This window comes from Orcinus orca, chromosome 2, assembly GCF_937001465.1.
Source record: "Orcinus orca chromosome 2, mOrcOrc1.1, whole genome shotgun sequence".
NCBI lineage: Eukaryota > Metazoa > Chordata > Mammalia > Artiodactyla > Delphinidae > Orcinus > Orcinus orca.
Genome location: NC_064560.1, coordinates 175741920 through 175757742, shown reverse-complemented (window position 1 = coordinate 175757742; position 15823 = coordinate 175741920). Strand labels below are relative to the sequence as shown.

At 46.7% G+C, this 15823-nt stretch overlaps 1 long non-coding RNA gene across 1 annotated transcript in view; it reads left to right on the top strand.

Moving 5' to 3' along the window:
• The first annotated feature begins 164 nt into the window (after window positions 1-164).
• Window positions 165-15823, top strand: part of LOC117197704 (uncharacterized) — a 28913-nt gene continuing 13254 nt past the window's right edge. The window contains exons 1-3 of the long non-coding RNA XR_007475397.1: window positions 165-412; window positions 768-822; window positions 1572-1859. This is a non-coding gene — a long non-coding RNA (uncharacterized LOC117197704). The remainder of the gene's footprint in view (window positions 413-767; window positions 823-1571; window positions 1860-15823) is intronic.

Genomic DNA, 15823 nt, shown 5'->3' with positions numbered 1-15823 from the left:
CCACCCGGCGCGGCTCCGGCCCGCGCCGCGCATGCGCTCCGTCCCCCCCTTAAAGGGCCAGTGCGTTCCCGCCGGGGCCTCCGTCTCCCTCAGCCATTCCTCTGCCCCCAGTTACCTCTAGGATGCCGGTGGGCTTGCGCTCCCCTCTCACCCCTCTCTCAGGACGCCGCGAAGCCGGTGCAGAGCTGCAGGCGAAGTTCGCAACGAACTCAAACTCCATGGAGATTCCGGGCTCGGAAGGCCCGCGGTCGGGAATTTCCTAAGGGGACTGCCTGACTGAATTTCCCTCAGGGTGTAGAAACCAGACTATGGTTTGAAAATCCAGGGTTCTAGATCGTGTGGGACATGCAACAGATCACTGCCTTCTATGGGCCTCGGTTTCCCCATCTGTCAGCCGAGGTCTTCACACTGGGTGAGCACAGAGATCTCCCGGCGCGCGTGTTCCTTAAAGGAAGCTATCAAGGGGTCAGGGTCACTACCCCTTGAAAATGAAAGGGTTAAAAGTCACCCATTTCCACCCCATAACCTGCACCAGTGATAGCGGGGTGTGCTGACTTCGCCCCTGTGGGCCTCCCAGGACCCGGCTCTGGGCGCCGGGCGCACACGGCAGGGGGATGCTCCGCCCGAGTCTTAGGACCATGACCCACGCGAGGCGATGGCTGGGGAGGGTCAGCCGGCCCAGAAAAAGGCGAAAGTACGGCTCACTGTTGTATGAGGGGCCCAGGACTGCGGAGACTCAAGGCACCCTCCCCCTCCCCCTTTCACAGAGTGGTGGAGCGGAAAAGCCTCGAACTGGGGGCAAAAGCAAGGAACTTGACTAAGGTGAGACAGCCGGGGTACGTGCTTTAAGACTCCTCCCCTCCCCCCAGCAGCAGTTAGTGTGAAAAAGTAAATGCAGATCCCTGGGCCCCGGCAGGCAGATTCAGATTCCTCAGGTCTGTGACTGCTGCGTTTCTCACCTCTCCTGGGCTGGGACTGAGAAGACCTTGGAGAATCCCGAGGTCCTCAATGGTTCAACATCTGTTCCTTAAAGTTGCCCCTGGTGTCTGAATCCTAGGTCCCCTAGCTCCAGTAGCAAACTCTTGCTGCCTCCACTGTCAGAAACCAAGGGTGATCAATGATGGCCAGGGTCAGTGGATGTCAAGAAAGTTACGAGGGGATCCTTTTAAGATGACTGAGGCAAGAAGACTCCAAGCATGTAAATACCACCAGGGACCAATAACTGCAACCTACTGATTGTTTAGATAGGGAAACCCAGTCTCAGAGAGTCATTTCCTCACGTTCACACAGCTAATAATTTGACCTGAATTCCTGCTTCTTCAGACACTCAGCTTTCACCATGCATTTTGCCTCTTGTGCTAGCTAAATGGTTGTAATGGTTTTAAAATATGTTTGCAAGTTCTTTACCACTTCTCTCAAAAGATGGAGTCTAATCCCCTTCCTTTTTAATGTGGGCTGGACTTAGTGTCTGGCTTCTAATGAATAGAAGGTGGTGGAAGCGATAGGATGTACCTCTCAAACCTAGGTCATAAAAAGGAGACATTCCTCCTGTCTCTTTCTTACTGTCTCAGGACACCCACCCTTGGAACGCAGCCACCATGTTGTGAGGAAGCCCAAGCCACATGGGAGAGGTGACATGAAGTGGTCTGGCCGATATCTCCAGCTGGGCTCTCAGGCAACAGCCTGCCTCAACCACCAGCTAGGTGGTGAACTGAGACAATTCCGGCCCCCAGCCTTTGAGTCTTTCAGCCAACGTTCCAGATAAGGAGCAGAGACAAGCCAACCCCACCGTACCCTGTCTGAATCTCTCTCCCACAGAAATTGGGAGATAAGAAGTGATCATTGTTGTTTTTAAGCCGGTAGGTTTTGAGATACTTTGTTACACAGCATTAGATAATGAATACTGTGGGTTTCCTGAAATGATAAATAATGAAATAGATAGATTTGGGGTATTCATTCAAACAGTAAGTACTTACTGAGCACCTTTTATGTGCCTGACCCTGTACTAGGCACTGGGGATACAGTGGTGAATAAGAGGGACATGGTCTTTGCCCTAGTAGGGCTATGGTCTACTAGTAGAGGAGATGTTTAAACATGTTTCCAGTAAAGTGCTTTGCCAGACGCTTAGTACAGGAAGGTACGGGAGTGCTTACCCCGGGCAACTTTCTGGTCAGGTGGGTGTCGGGGAAAGAAGAAATGAGTTGGCCAAAAGGCCAGCATGGTCTTGGCTAGAGAGTTTTCTGGGGGGTGTTCTTAGAAGTGGGAAGGGATAGGTGTCAGTCCAGGTGGGAGGGGCATGCAAATAAGTTAGAAAATGGAGAAACTGGAAAGGGAGTTGTCTAACTCAATCTCATTTTAACTGAAAGCCCAGAAAGGACAAGTGTCTTGCCTGGTGTCACACAGCTTGTAAACTGGGCCTAGATCCTGTGTCCTGCATCAAATCCTCTCATGATTCCCCCACACTAATGCCCAGAGAGGGAAACCTTGGGTAACTCCTTATTTGGCTCAAAGCTCTTATGGACCTGATCTGTCTTCACAAAAACGCTGGAAGAGGTTAGGAGGAGTTAATTCCCAATTTACAGATGAAGAAATGATGCACAGGGAAGCTAGGCAACTTAAGTACTTAGTTCAGAAGCTGGCACATCAGATCTTCTAGGTACCAGGGACTTTGATGATGACAAGGATGGTGATGATAATGCCTAGCCCATCTCATATATCACTGTTGTGATCGTCAAACTCTGGACTAATGTTCTGGAAACCGATACACAGTGTCTTAATGCCACTACTAACATTGGTATTTATCTACTCCAACTCATTTTCTATTCTTTTTTTTTTTTTCCGGCACGCGGGCCTCTCATTGTTGTGGCCTCTCCTATTGTGGAGCACAGGCTCCGGACGCGCAGACTCAGCGGCCATGGCTCACGGGCCCAGCCGCTCTGCGGCATGTGGGATCTTCCCAGACCGGGGCACGAACCCGTATCCCCTGCATCGGCAGGCGGACTCTCAACCACTGCGCCACCAGGGAAGCCCATCATTTACTATTCTTGTGACACTGAAGCTAGAGTAAAATTTCTGGAGAGGTTGATGTAGCTTGTGTCCTGGGCTCACCCCTTGGCTGGAGAAGGGCAGGGCAACTTCATTAGCTGTCCCCAAAAGACTGCAGGTGGTGGTGACAGGGGGCTGCCCTAAATGAAAATGGGGTGCTGTTGGTAAAAGAGGGACGTGGAAGCACACAGCTGTAGATGTGTTCATGAAAGGTACATACTCTTCGTTTGCACTGTCCAGTGTGGTAGCCAGAAGTCATGTGGCTATTTAAATTTAATCAGCATTAAATAAAATTTAAAATTCAGTTCCTCAGTCACACTAGCCACATTTCAAGTACTCAGTAGCCACAGACCGTTTGTGGCTACTGTACTGAGCAGCACAGATTATAGAACATTTCCATCATTGCTGAAATTTCTACTAGACAGTACTGCTCTAGGATTCTTACTTGGAATTCAGCTCTTTTTATTTTCTTCTTTTTTTTGGTGAATATGGAAATAGCAAAAAAGATGAGTCAGAATCTTCATCCATTTATTCAATAAACATATACTAAATGTCTACTCTGAATCATACGTTATTGTACACACCAGGATGCCTGGGAGGGATCATGGAGATCTCTTGGTCCAGTGGATCTCACATGAGAAGCATCCAGGGAGCTCTTTAAAGTACTGACACCTCACCCTACCTGGCAGAGATTCTGGTGAAATTGCTTTGGGATGGGGCTTGCACACCCATAGGTTGGAACAGCTCCTGGGCTGATGCTAACGTGTAGCTGGGCTTGAGAACCATTGTAATCTGGTCAGACCAGTGAAGTGAGCTGCTTGAGATAACCTGAAAACCTGAATCAGCATGGGTCCCATGACCTCCATTCTGGGCTTCTTAAAACAGAATCAAAGTTCTCCATGCATTTGGCATCTGTCTGAATTGAATGAACAATTCTTAGAGAAGAAGAAGTCTGCTCTTCCTTAGTCCAAAGGGAATCCGATTCACTTCCAATAAAGTGCCAATAGAACTCTGGTTTTCAAATGCTTCTTTTACAAATTGTTTTGAGTGTTTTGTGCCTGGAACTGTATCGCTCAGCCAAGTTGGTGAAACCCCTTATAAAAATAGCGCCCTTTCCCGAGCACCTAGGGTAGCTCAGTTCATTTAATCCCCAGGACACTCTTGTAAGGTAGGTTTTGCTAATATCAGTTTACAGATCTGCAAATTAAGATGCAAAAAGACTGAGGATTATAAATTGTCCTACTTGGCACAGCTGGGATTCCCACTCCGGAGTTGGTGTCCTTTCCGCTTCCCCACCCTGAGCCTCCCCCGTAGCCAAGAGTGCAGGGCAGCTGGCAGACAGTTGTGTACTGCTCTGCATCACATAGGAAAGAAAGCTTTGTGCAGGTGAGATGCAGTCCTTTGTGTGTCAGGGGAAGCCCCTGAGCTAATGGGACCCAGACACTGTACTCAGAGAGGGTACTGGGGCCTGGAGGGAAGAAGATTCAGGAATAGGACAGGAGAGGGGATTTGGAGTGGAGTTCTCATTTTTGTTGATGGTTGTGCCTAGATTCCTTTTATCCAGGGATTTGGAGAAAGCAGCCTAGAGCAATGTTACGCCTGGAGCAGTTAGCTCTTAGACACCTAGCAATTATGGTGCCTGCTTGGTGTCAGCATTACCTGTTCTTGGCCAGGATTCCTGGAGGTTGGCAGAGTGTCTGTGTCACCGTGTATCTTTGCAATCTGAGTCCCTGCCTGATACTTCCTGGGCAGCCTGGCCTGGCCTCCGGGGTGGGGGTGGGGTGCTGAGGAGGGGCAGGACTATTGTGTCCATTCCAAAGAACTCTAACAGAGGGGGAGATAGGGCTCCCCTGCCGTTCGCTGGGGGCCACCTGGTAAAGTAATAGGAGATCCAGGCCTTGGAGAGCAGCAAGGGCTGGACTCGGAATGGATCAGCGTTTGTCTGCGTGGCATTCAGCAGGTCTATGTGGGAGCGAAGCCACGACTGGCCATAGAAAGAGCATAGGCTATCACAGCCGGAAGGGCCCTTCTTGGTCAGGTTTCATTTCATAGTTGGGAAACTGAGGCTTAGAGAGGTGACAGGACTTGTTCAAAATGATACAACATGCTATTGGCAGGGATCACACCTGCATTCAGGTCTCCCCCCTGGTCCAATATGCCTTCCCTGATGTCTTCTCTAGCAGGGGAGAAGCTGGTGGTAGATGAACCCTTGAAAGCTTTTCAGTGGAAAGGGATAGAGATGGTCTTCTCACATCTGCTTCCCGCTCTGGCCGAGCTGTGTGTGTCAGCGGGTGGGTGTGGGCAGGGTGTGTATTTAGGAAGGCTCTGTTCAATCTGGAGGACTGGGTGATGGCCCCTCTCATTTTCCAAGCAAATCATACTCATCCAGACTTGCATCCCTCCTTTGTTAGGAAACTGGCATTTCCTTTGACTTATTTCTCCAGGTACTGTGGCAGGTATTTGGCTACTGGCAGGTTATCGAGTTGGTCAGCTGGGAATGGCTGGACTGTGGTAGTTGCTCCCAAGCAGTGGCTAAGGCTCTGGCTGTCCCTGAAAGAATCAAAGGCCAAGCTCAGCCTCCCTGCTCACTGGAAGGACCCAGGACTTGGTGACAGGGAGAAACAGATCCTGTTCTGAGATACGGGTGCATCCTGAGGACTGAATTAAAACCATTTACAAGTGGCAGGACTATAGGTCCATGAGGTGGGCTAGGTTTATTTCTTGAGCCTTGGCTTCCAGGCAAGACTTCACTTTAGTTCAACAACTTCTGAGCACCTACTGTGTGCATGGCATAGCCTGAGATGCTATAGGCAATGTAAAGATACGCAAGACATCACTGTGGCCCTCTGGGTTGTATCTAGGAAGATGTGACCCTAAAATTTACTGAGTACTTACCATGTGCCAGGTGCTCTACACAGAGTATTTTATCTAATCTTGACCATAACCTTGCAAATTAGGATTCTAAGTTCCATTTTCAGATGAGAAAATGGCCTCAGAGAAGCTAAATGACTGTTTCTGGGTCCTAGCCAGTGGGTGGCTGAGCCAGGTTTCAGAGCTTCTGCCCTTTCTGCTGTTCCAGGAGGCCACCAGCTAACCACCACACCTGGCAGAGTCAGGCCAGTGCCCCAGCACAGGCTCAAACGAGGTGTCTGAAGAGCATAGTGGAGGGAGAGATTCGCTTAATATGGGCAACCATGTTGGGTTTTGGGCACTGTTGGCGCTTGGGGCCGCACCATTCTTTATTGTGAAGAGCTGTCCTGTGCACTGTAGGATGTTTAGCAACATCCAAGGCCCCTACCCACTAGAAGCTAGTAGCAAGTTCCCACTGGTGACAATCACTGCCAGTTGGGAACCACTGGTTTTAGGTAAGCACTGGCCTTCCACCTGGACCTAGAAGGATCTTGTTAAGACAAGTATTTTGGCAATGAAGAAAGGAGGAAAAAAATCATTTAATTAGTGTTTTCCTGCTTGACAAAGAGCGTCCACTCAGATTTCCCTCTTCCCACTGGCCCTGTGGCTCACTCTTGTCATATGCAAAGCAAAGGACAGTCACGGGACTGTCAGTGCAGGGACCTCAGTGCAGGCTGGGGGCTTCTCATTGATGGAGCGGGTCCTCTAGAACCAGCTCCTTCCTGGCCTCAGTTAGTTCAGCCTGCTTTTCTTCCTATGGCCCCTACTCCCCTTCCAAGGGGCTGTTAGGGAATCTATTTCATCATCACACCCCACCACCAAGTACAAACACCCACACTTATTTGGGGAGTGGCTCTGTGTTAAGGGTGTTATAATCCTAATCCTCAGTTCATTTAGTCCTCACAGCACCCCTAGAGGAAGGTGTTTCTATTATTTGCATTCTACCAGGGGAACAGAGGCTAGAAGAGGGGAAAAAAACGTGTCCAAGTTGACCCCTCTGCTAAGTGGCAGAGTTGGGGCTGTGGTAGTGAGGAGTGGCTAGAATGCCCTTCCCCATACAAGCCCAGAATGGAGGTCAGACCCATGCTGATTCAGGTTTTCAGTTTATCTCAAGCAGCTCACTTCACTGGTCTGACCAGATTACAACCATGGTTCTCAAGCCCAGCTACACGTTAGCATCAGTTGTGCAGATGAAGGGGATCCTCCCCCCAGTGAAGGGCAATTATCGGGCTTGTATGGCATTTGGCTGTCAGGGAGGGCTGCCTGTGAACAGGGCAGAGCGACTGGTCAGGCTGCAAGACAAATGGGTGGCATATGTGCTCCAGATCAGCACACAACGGGCTTGTTATTTTGCATCTGTCAGCAATGAAATAACACTCTATTATTATTGCAGGAGGCAGAGAATAAATAACACAACATTTGGGGCTGGGTTCTGAGGTAGCTTTTTCCTTCATGCTCATCCCTTCTCTTTGGGGTAATGGTCCCTTTGGGACCATTAGTTCCGAAGCTTGAGGGTTTTAGTCCCACAGAGTCAGACCAGCAGGTGCCAACGGGCCCTAAACGAATCCTCTCAAGGAATCTTGAATTTTATGTTCTGTCCAGCTCACGAAGGACCCTTGTTCAATCTCTTGGTGCTGCAAGGAGACAGGGAGTGAGTGACGGGACAGCTGAGGCATCCCTGGAGATGAGAGAGAAGGATGGCCTGGCCTGTTCTCATCTGTCACAGGCAGAGCTATGTTAGAGACCATGTAGACTGTCAAGTTCCAAGGTTTCAACTGAGTCAGGACTAAGGTAGCATCTTGGTAGCGTTTGATGGAAGTGCTAAAGCGGTGCTTCTCACACTTGAGTGTGCATTAGAACCTGAGGGCTCCTAACAGCACAAGTGGCTGGCCTCCACCCCCAGAGTTTCTGATTCAGCAGGTCTGGGTGAGGTCTGAGACTCTGCATCTAGTTCCCAGGTGATGCCCCGGTGGTCCAGGACTTCACTCTGAGAATCACTGTGCTAAAGCATACTTTTCCAAAAGGTGAGAGTAGCTCTCATACATATGTAAAATGAATTTGTGTTAAAGATTTATATATTTAATTATGAGAGAACTAGGAAGTTGTTAAAACCAGTTAAGGGGAAAATTTGAACAGACCTATATAATCAGTAATACTGAAACGAATTTGCCAATGGATGTAAATCTAGTTAATATTCTATAGGGCAATGAACTGGAATGGGGTTATTTTTTTTCTAAAAACCAATGTATCTCTACTGGAAAAATTAATTTGCATTTCTATGGCCAAGAAACATTTGCATTGCTCTCAGTTTTTCTACAACTAAACTTTTATCCTTACAGGGTTGTAAACTAGCCAAGGCCATAGAAAGACAACTGTAAATGTGCACCCTTGTGGAATTAGATAATCTCCAGAGAGCCCCTCGATCATTTGGAGGGCTTGTAGAAACAGCTGGCTGGGGGCCGCCCCCAGAGTTTCTGCCAGGGTTGAGGAGGGGTTTGAAGCTCTGACTTCTTAAAAAGACTTTCGGCCAATCTTCCTGTTCTTTGCCCCACCTTCACCCTCACTGCCAGAGGTGTCTGGTGCCTAAAGTTTGGGGCAAGCTACGTTCCTTCATTCCCTAGCACTATTTTAGTATTTAATTTGCTCTGCTGGCTAAGCCATTTGCTAATTGGCCGTTTACTTTCCGGCTTCCCAAGTTTTGTTGCTATCGTTTCCTCTCCTGTTGCCGTGTCATCATGGGTTTATGATCCCCCCCCCTTTAAAAATCCACATCCCTTTTTGTCATTTTTGTAGAGTTTCAGAAGGAAGTGGCGCACGCTACATCCATTATCTTGCCTCGTGAGCCCCATCACAGCACTCTGAGACGTGTCGTGGCCTGATTATCATTGTGCCTGTTTTATAATTGAGGAAACACACACACAATTGACTTGACCAAGAATCTACTTTTTCAGACCACATTCCATATTCCAGGCTTTTTCCACAAGAAAGATAGTTCTAGCATGTTCTGGTGTTCCAAAGCACTTTCAGTGCGTTTCTTTTATTGGCGTCTCATCACAGTCCAATGAGGCAGGCAAGGAAGTTGCTAGAGTCTCCTTTTTATGGCTGTGAAGATTGAGATTGGAAAGGGTTAGGGACTTGCCCAAGATCATTAGCTTAATGTGCCTGGAGCCCACTGTTGACAAGTTCACGTTCAGGGCCCTTTCTCCTGCTGACTCTGGGACAGCTTTAAAGGCATCTTCAGGTGATAAGACACCCAGTTACTCCACATATATTTATTGAGTGCCTGCCGTGCACCTGAAACCACACTAGGTGCTGGGCATGTCATGGAACAAGATGACTGGGAGTAGCGGATGCCAACGGTGCCACCCACATCCCCAGAGCGCATCTCAGAGGTGACCTGCAGACAGCTCCTGTACATGCTCGTGGCCTCCAGCCTCTCTCTGCCAGAGATGCCAGGGAGTTAAGATCCTAGGAGTGACCCTCGACTAATCAAGGGTGGGAGTTGGTGGATAAACCCCTGAGCTTCCTTGTCCTGCAGAGGGATACTTTTGAGGCACATTTTATATCATCTCTATGAGGGACACCCAGGACTGGGCCTCAGTTGCCCACAGCTTTACCCCCCTCATTAACAAACTATGGCTTTCCTTCTTTCCTGTCACTTCCCCATTTGCTCACCTATACTTCCTGGGATCACTCCCTCAATAAGCAACCTGCTCTCAAATCCTTATCTTAGCGTCTGCTTTGGGGGGAACCCAAACTAAGACCTCGGGCTTCTAAAATCCTTTCGATTTGCAACTGATGGCCCTGTTCCCTGCCCCTCTCCTCCTTCCCTGGGGACGCGGTCACCCCTTCCCGCAGTGGTATAATCTGCACGAAGGAAGGGACTTTAGTTGTGCTGTTCACTGCTGGGTGCTTAAAATACTGCCTGGCATGTGGCACATGCTCAAAAAATATTTGTTGATTCAGTGAATAATGATTATTGCTACACTGATGAATGGAGAGAGGAGTCCGAGAAACTGGAATGGAATGATTTGGGGGTAAATAACAGCAAAGTCTGTCTCCTTTTTGTATTTTATAAGTACTCTTAATATCCTGAAGATTTCATGCTTGGCCACTGTCTCCTCCAGACTGGTGGAAGGAGGAAGGAGGTGAGAACCCGAGCTGTGTCTGTGGCAGGCAGCGCTTGGCAGGAGGGGGAGGGTGCCTGTGAGGCTGGGCTCAGAGAAGCGGCTGTGAGTCACTAGTTCAGACTCAGAGGCAGCTGAAAGTGAGAGCATCAGCATTGCCAGGGACTGTTCCCAGGAAGAAGCTAGATCTGCCCTTCGTTGGTTCTGCGCAGAATTCCTGTGAAGATGAGAAGCTGAAGCAGGACCTCAGCTCCCACTGAGGGCTGGTCTATGCTAATTTTCAGCAACAGTGTCAGGAGCTCATAGACTGAATAAGATCTTGTATCAAGGCCCTGAGTTTTGAATGAAGGATGTGCTTTTTGAGCTCTTTTCCCCCCTGAGGCCATCTGATGGCTGTTGGGTAAAATTCAGACTCAGACTGAGAAGTTGTTTTTTTCTAAGAGTTTATTCCAGGCCAGTAATTCTCTTCTTCGGCCTCTGATGTCACTTTTTGGCAGTTCCTGGTTCTAGAGCCTTAGCGTCTTGGTTAATCCATAGCTACTGGGAAAGATGCCTTATGGGTGTGTAGACTGGCTTTCCAAAGTGATGTGCTCAGTAGTGTCGGTGAGAAAGTATATCTTGGATTTGTATAAAGTTTTACATTTTGCAAAGTACTTTCCCCAGACATTACTTCCTTTAATTAGCATCTCTAATATTTGCCCATTACAATCACCTAAAACATCGCCTATCTAGGAATAGATCTAACAAAACATATGCAAGACCTCATCACTGGAAACATCATATCATTATTGAAAGAAATTACAGAAAACCTAAATAAATGGAGGTCTAGGCCATGTTCATAGATTGGAAGGCTTAATACTTCAAAGAGGTCAGTTCTTTCCAAATTCATCTTTAGATTCAATGCAATCCCAATCGATATACTAGCAGGTTTTACATTGTGGAAATAGACATGCTGATTCTAAAATTCATATGGAAATTCAAATGGCCAAGAAGAGTAAAGATAATCTTGAAGAAGAAAAAGAAAGCTGGAGGACTTCCCTGGTGGCGCAGTGGTTGAGAGTCCGCCTGCCGATGCAGGGGACACGGGTTCGTGCCCCGGTCCGGGAAGATCCCACATGTGGAGCGGCTGGGCCCATGAGCTGTGGCCGCTGAGCCTGCGTGTCCGGAGCAAAAAAAAAAAAAAAAAAAAAGAAAGCTGGAAGATGTATGCCAGCAGGATCAAGAGGTATTATAAATCTGTAGTACTTAGGACAGTGTGGTATTCCTGCCTCTACTCCATTTTGTTTTAAGATGTCCTTGTTTGTATGGTTCTGAAAGCTGTGATGGGGAGTGTGGGAAGCATAGAAGTCCCGGTGGGCATCTCTGCTTTCTTTCAGTTGTCTAAACCAGGCTGCAGTAAGCCTTTCCATAGGGTTTATGCTACACAACAACCATCACTCATGACTCAGGGCCACTACTGGAGATTCAGGCAATCCATTCTCCACCTGGGAGCAAAGCACCCCTTTGCTTAAAACTCTGTGATGCTTTCCCATTGGAGTAAGGACAGCCTCAGTTTCTTAACTGGACTTAAAATAACCCTTCACATTCTGGCCCCTGCCTGCCTTTCCAGCTTGACTTTCGTCCATACTCACCAACCCTTTCGGACGCCTTCAGTTCCTTAGCTACGCACAGACTGCAGTCCTAGGTTCTGGCCATTAGCACATCCTTCTGCCTGATGCATTCTTCTTCCTCCTGATCCGCCCCCCACCCCCCGCCCTTTTTGGCTCACTCCTACTTACCTTCCATGTTTGGGTTTAAACTCTGACTCTTTGGGGAGCATGGATCCTTGCCTCCTTAGACTGGGTGCAGCCTCCTTTTCACACACACAATGCACCCATTGCTTCTCCCTCTTCAAAGCCCTCTGAACCCTTGTTCAGTGTCTCTCCTTCCAGCAACATGAGAACAGGGCCAGTGTCTGTCTTGTTCACCACCATGTCTCCTGCTCCTAAAACAGTGCCTGGCACTGAGGAGATGCTTAATCCATATATATCAAACACAGAAATAAATACGTGAATGTATAAATTAAAAATCCATACTTGAAAGGCTGACTTTGTAAAATAGAACCTCTTGACAAGCTTCACAGTTGGGCAAACATCACCGGTTTATGACACGTTCGTGCCACGAGTGAAACTCTAAAAGAGCTGGTTAGTGCCTTTCCAGAGTTACCAAAGCCTGCCCTCTTTGCCTATATGCTTGTCAGACCGGGTCAGAGAGTGTGGCTAGAACATGGCTAACCATCTCCACCCCTGGAGAAATAAAGCCAGTGTGCATTGGTGGTGTCATCTTTGTGGGTGAAGGACAGGGCGTGGACCCATTCTCTTTGGTAAGCAGGAGAGTGACATTTTCTGAAAACCAGAGGTTCTGTCTTGTTGGTTGGTTATAGCAGGAAGCCATCCTGCTGGGCTAGACCAGCAGTGCTGTGGGTGCCAGGCTGTGTCCAACGGGGATGCTTTAAAGTCCCTGGAAGGTTATAATGACACCTGTAAGTCACCCCAGGACTTTATCTTACCGTTAGTGACCGTGTAGCAGCCTCTCCTTGCTTTAGGATGGACACGTCTGACTGTTGGTCACGGGGAGCCTGGGGAACCACCATGTCCTCAGGTCCCATCTCAGTGTATGATGTATTTTTCAGATGAACAAATGTATAGTTGAATGTATGTATAGATGTATAAATGAATGTATAGTTGGTGTGTATGTCAGCTCACAAACTCAGATGTTCAAAAATATTAAACTTCTTTGTATTAAGTCATCTTGGGTTTATCCCACGTGTTGAACTGGTGGGAAGTTAAGTTTCAGTGATAACTGGGTCTTCCCCACAGTGTCCCACCTTCTCCAGGTTATACGAAGACCTTGAAACCTTAAGCTCTAAAGCCTCATCTGAAATACTCTGCTTGTCCTGAGTCCCACTGGCTACTCTGGGACCCCTATGTCCCTGTTGCATGTTCCTTTAGGCACTTGCTGTGTCTGTGCCACATTTGGGGTAAGGGACTCTTGAGAAGACTTGAAACCTTGGTGTCTGGGGCTCAGCACCCCTAGGTGCACCAGATAGCTGGCTATCCCTTCAGATCTTGCTGGAAAGCAATGCATGGCTCCCCAGTGCAGGCTGGAAGATTCTCTCTTGCTACTCTTACTCCACTCTGAGGACACACCTCTTCACTACATTTCCTTAGCTCTTGTCTCTCCCCTCCCCAACCCTCCACCTCCCCAAAATGTAAAGGAGTCATTGATTTGCAGCTTCCTTGCTTTCTGCTCGGCAAAATCCAGAAAGTAAGCCATTCCAAAGGGCCTGGCGACTGGCTCGAAATCAGAGGAAGGACAAAATAGCGGAGAGCAAACCCGAGCTATAATCCATTGTAGACGGAATCACGAGATGTTACTGTTAACAGCGATATCTTAAAAAAGAGACTCCTCTTTATAGTAACTGAACTGCCTTTGGGACATGCTCAGTAGTACTGCATCTCAGTGCTGGAGAAGGGAGAAGTGGAACTCTGCGGTCATTTAAGTAACTTCTGCATTTTGGTAACAAGTACAAATTCCACAGATGCATAGTTAAGCAAGAAAGGTATTTTTCCTTGTTCAGTTTATTTTTGATCTCCCCCTCGCTCGCATTTTGGGATTGATATTCTCCTATGCAAAGCAAATCAACATACCTCTATTCTTGCAGATTTCCTTTGGCTTTGAGTTATGCAGGGGTGAGACAGTTGGAAACGGTATGATTTTGAGAGGAAGCTGGCTTTTCCGAAGGCTTCGGTTCGGGGTGAGCCTTAACTGCACCTGGATTTCTTGCAGTTTCTTACAAAGAAACTTCCTTTTGTGAGTCAAAATGTTTCAACTAAAGTTATTTTCAACCAGAGGGAAATGTTTGAGAGCTCAGCCTTTGTTAACCCAAAGAACATTGTTTCATCCATAGTGATTGAAACAGTAATTTCCTTTGGGAAGCCTTTGCCATTGAAACAAACTTTGATTTTGGAAGCAAATATTTTGACTTTAAAGGTGGCATCCAAGAGTTACAACTCGTTCTAATAGCTCCCCAGCCGTTTATTGTAGTGCTGTGATAGTAAGATTCTTTGAGTTTGAACAAGGAAACTTACTTGGCTGATGTTAAGAGGAGGTGTAGTTCAGTGGTGGGGAGCAGACCCCTCACAGCCAGGCTGCCTGGGTCTGCAGTCCTCACTGTGCCACTTTCAAGCTGGAATCTTGCCCAAGTTATGTAATTGTTCTGAAACTCAGTTTCTGCATCTATAAAATGGAGGGTGATGGTAGTATTGGGTTGGCCAAAAAGTTAGTTCAGGATTTTCCATAACATCTTAGGGAAAAATCCAAATGAACCTTTTGGCCAACCCAATATTTACTTCCCAAGATTGTTATAATTACTAAAGAATTGATGTAATAAAAAGCCCTTAGAGAAATCCAATAAGGGCCGTAGCTTAGTATTGTATCCATGTTAATTTCTTGGTTTTGATCATTGTACTGTGATTACATAGGGTACTGTCATTGAAGCAAGCTGAGCAAAGGGTACACAGGAATTCTATAGCATTTCTAGGTGAATCTAAAATTATTTCAGAATAAGAAGTTAAGAAAAAAGCACTTAGGGAACTATATTTGATTGTGTGATTCTTTGAATAAGGTTTGTCTTTGACATGAGGCAGTAAGCTCTCTGAAGTTAAGCTACGTGACTGCCTCTCCCCCAGCACCTAGCACAGTGCCTGGCACATAGCAGGCCTTCAATAAATATTTATTGACTGACTGAATAAAGAAGTTGAGATGCTGAAGGCCCTGGCCAGTAAGCAACAAAAGAGAGACAAACCACTTCCTGTATCTGGGGGGGTGGGAGGAAAGAGGAAGCAAGAGGCCACGCACGGATTTATTTTAATTAATTAATTTATTTATTTTGAAGTGGTCCCTTGGACTATATTGGTTGTAATACTGAGGTAACCAATTGACCTTGCTCAGTGAAAATACCTCTAACGCAATGAAAAAAATCAACTAGTTATAACATCCAGTTCATATATACAATTCAAATAAAAATAGATATTACTTGCTTCAATGTATAGCAAGTTTAATACATTAGTGTTTACAAAATAAAAACTGTATTCTACTGAATTTTTTCTTGTGCTTCCCCCTTATCACTAAGCATGAAAGACCAGAAAAGTATGATACTTAAGGAAACTTATTTATGGATTTAAAGATGCAGTTTGTGCGGTCATGAAAGACAGATAAGTATTAGTTGGAAGATTACCACATCTTTAAACATTTTTGCTTATTAAAATCTACAAACTTGAACCATAAGACACAATTAAAAAAAACCCCACAGAATTTCTCAAAATACATGAGAATACAGGAAACGTTTCATTGAACTACTGAGATACTAACCAGTTCTATGGCTAATATTAAAAACTGAACAATCTATGTAAATCGTATTCATACTATTTCTACGCACAGTGAACAATACAATCACAATAATCAACCTGAAGCTAGCAACAAAGTTGCAAGGTCCACAAAAAGCTTCTTGGCACAATTAAAACATTTAGGAAGGGAAGAAAGCCTTTGAATAGTCTAAAAGTTGTTTGCTGGTGTTTCTACTGTAAAGCTATTCTACAAATCAAAATGAAAAAGGAATTATACATGTGACACATGCACTGATTTTTAGTAGAGCCTTCAACACACGCACACACACCCCAAACTGGGAAAGTAGTTTGAGT